A 3,869-nucleotide genomic window follows, 5' to 3' on the forward strand; every position below is an offset into this window, starting at 1 on the left:
ATCCTTATTTAAATTGGAATTTTTCTGCTCATTTTCTTTTCTAATATTTTCAAATTCTTGAAGATCTTCAACTTTCAATTCAACACGTGTGGGCTTACGTCTGAACATTTCAACACGGAAAACTATATATTAAAGTATAAGATGAAAAGAATATATAAACATTTAAGTCTATATAACTATGTTAACATTTCAGCCTTTTTTAATTATGGAAACTCTGAAAACTAATTTTAAACAAGAATCATTTATGCTTATGATGCTTTTTATCTGATGCATGAAACAAAAACATTTCATAAAGTATTTCATCAAATATATACAAGAGCACTTCATAAGATATTATCAGATATTGTTAAAACTGGATATGGTACATTTGAATTTTTGAATCTTCACAAAGATCTGAAATTTGAAAACCTGAATATTCAAGCACTTTTTTTATTATTATTATTTGAATAAAATTTGAATGCAAAATATCCCAAACATTTTAATTCAAAACTTTGAAAAGATTGATTTTATTGGCATATACCAGCAGCATTCATTAAAAAACTGGGTACTTTTCTGTTTTGCCGGCACAGGCGATAAAGTCGACGAAAATGGTACAACCGATGCCAAACTGAGTATCCTAGCTGGAAACCTTACGCCTCATTTTCAAAACAAGACGCAGCCCTTTCTTATCAGATTAATTGTTTCTTTTAATACTGGCATAAAATTGCATCGAATTTTTACCAGATAGTTCAATTTTATGCCCTACGGCCATTTGCGGTAGTTAAGTCAAGCAATCCCACCGCTCATCCGAAGGCGAAAATACAGAAAAGGCAAAGTAACTTGTTAAATTCATCAATTCCAATGTGAATGCACTAGCGAAATAAAGTACTGCAGTTTTACATAATTTCTGAATAAGCTATTCGTACGAATAAAAATTATTCTTGCATTTAAACTTCTATTCCACATTAAGATTTAACTTGAAATTAATGTAGAATGAACTAATAACTGGATAACTTGAAATTAATGAGAGAATTAGATTTTTGTAGTTTAGTTTATGTGAGATGAGATCACTTGGAGTCACATGATATGAACGGACGAATCAGGATGCTGTACCATGGAAGCATGGTAAATTCTTAAATTAATTTCGTTTTTCAAATCTATTGTCTTTATTTATTGCCTTTTTACAAAATTTTAAACAATATTAAAATATTTATGCCTTCAAAATAAAAAATCCTTAGAAGTAACATTTGTTAACATGTTTTATGTGTATACTGTGTGTTCTCGCCAATTAAGTCTGCTTGGCGAGATTTGCACCAGCGAAATGGAAAAGTAATAAAAACTATTGAGATTTTTGGAATTTCGGTGCACATGGATCACAATACCATCTCAAAGCAAACTTCAGAGTCCCACTCTTAATTTTCTGAAAACAATTTAGTGCTCCATGGTTGATGTTTGCCTCTGTTAACACCCGAATTAATATTCAACCCCTTAGATTTGCTTTCATTTAAAAATTCTGCGAAAATGGAGGGGGGGGGCAGGGAAACTGAACAGAAGCTTAAATATTTCTTTTTTTTAATTATACTAAGGAAATGAACCTTTCTTTCAAGAATATAAAAAATACATTTCAATTAATAAATTTCATTTTAAATGTCTTTAAAAATATATTTTAAAAACTGTGTTCATTAATTTGTTCTTTATTAAATGTAGGCTTGTAGATAATTATTTATGAAGTAAAAGATTCCCCCCCCTTTCTTCTTATTTTTATATAAAGGACTCGCAAGAATTTAAACTAATGGTATCCTCTTAATTATCTCTTTATTCTAAAAAATTAATAACATTTTCAGGCTGCATAATTTCTAAATAAATCTATGCCAGATCTTGCACAATGCTGATGATGTAGTTAATTCGGATCTTAAACTCCGAGAACAGAAGCCTTTCTAACTTAAACCAAACTATTTCTCTTAGTTGCCATGCTGAATAAATGTGCATTTCACTTGTATCTCTGTTGCTGCTTGGACACAATTTTGCTGTGCTCTCTTTCTATCACAACAGTATCAATGTAAATTTTCTGAAAATAGGCACGATTACAGTGCTAACTGAATTGTGGCCACAAATGTCAAATTAAATAAAAATAGAACTTAATCTGCCTTGACTACGCCAGTAAAGTGTTTACCCATGCGCGCTTTCGATAGTGAAGAAAGTAACAGAGAACGTTATTGAAAACGAAAAAATTTCGATCCACAAGTTAGTCGGTATTCTCGATACAGCAATTACAGGACTTGAACAGTGGAACTTTGTAACTGAGCAAGAAATTATGTCTGTTTATAGAATTAAAGAGAAAGTATTAGCACAAAAAACGAAGCAACTTAAACAACTTACATTGATAGAAATGTTTACTAAAGTAAACAAATAAATATTAACCTTTTTTTTTTTTGTAAATTTTGATACCTTTAGTTCATAATTGCTCTTTATTTCATAAATTACAGTTTCATATTTTTAATTGTATAATTTCTGCATGCTATCTTACCAGATTTAAATTGATGAACTATAATCCGGAAAAAACCCTAATCCAGAATCGTCAAAGTGCCGACGAGTCCAGATTACAGACTTTGTACTGTATTACAATTCAACATGTTAGCATATTATGCAATCAGAATTCTTCCTTTTCAGCATGCACGTATATTTCTATGTCTCAATTTTCCTACATCAATACTTTTAAGATTTACTTTTATTGCATATATATACAGAGAGAGAGATGGTTAGACAGATATACAATTTCTCTATTATATATATATAGTAGAGCAGCGGTCGCCAACCGGTGGTCCGTGATAACTTTTTGCTGGTCCGCAGAAAAGTTGGGATACTATTTATATTTTTATGAATATTCAGTTTAAAAAATGACGAGTAACAAAACCTATTATGGAATATGGGTTACACTTTTTTTTTTAATTTTAGCTACTACTTTTAGTGAAATTCCTTCTGAATTTAGCTATTTTTTAGCTACTTTTGCAGCTGTATCTAGCAACATTTGAAAGTGAGAGTTGGCATCCATGTATATGCTGCTGTTAATCTATGTTAGCTCGAACTGGAATTCCTTTTGAATTGCAAACATATGCTATTGCAGTCGTTAATAATACAGTTTTCCGATGTGTCAATAGGAAACTTGGTAGATTTTTATGAGAACCATCTGCATTCTTGTTTATAATTGCATCGCGGAAAGCTTCCGTTTTTGTTTTGTCAAACTGTTGATCGATAGCGTCATTGCTGAATAAGCAATGATTATATGTTTACAACAATTAAAAATTGGCTGCATAACACTATCAGTTTAATAATATTGTTTTGCTTTTGCCGATTTGTTCTTGCTTTTCGTGAAGTTCCTTTTCAATGATATGGAAATGTGAAGCTTGTTTACAACAATTAAAAATTGGCTGCATAACACTATCAGTTTAATAATATTGCTTTGCTTTTGCCGATTTGTTCTTGCTTTTCGTGAAGTTCCTTTTCAGTGATATGGAAATGTGAAGCTGGTAAAAGTTTATAATTGGGTGCCCCTTGTTTTTTGGCGATTCTTTTTTAACGCCAAGATCGGTGCCAGGAAGGCACAATTTTAAGATGGCCGCTACACAAAACCAAAATAAAGATTCAAAGAATTGCACAAACTCTGTGTCCATGTACACATCGATCTGTTTTCACTTTAGAAATATCCCAGAATTGCACAAACTAGGCATTGCGCACTGCCTTAAATTTATCCATGTACACATCAATCTATTTTCATTTAAAAATTCCGGAAGCTAAAACAAAGTTAAAACTATCACAGTAACCAAAAATGAGGTTTCATCGCCAAAATTTTTTAAAAAATTATCGCTACTCGAAGGGGCACTCAATTCTAA

The sequence above is a fragment of the Stegodyphus dumicola genome, chromosome 5 (genome assembly GCF_044657685.1).
Source record: "Stegodyphus dumicola isolate Sdum_Otavi_A_Nest chromosome 5, ASM4465768v1".
Lineage (NCBI taxonomy): Eukaryota > Metazoa > Arthropoda > Arachnida > Araneae > Eresidae > Stegodyphus > Stegodyphus dumicola.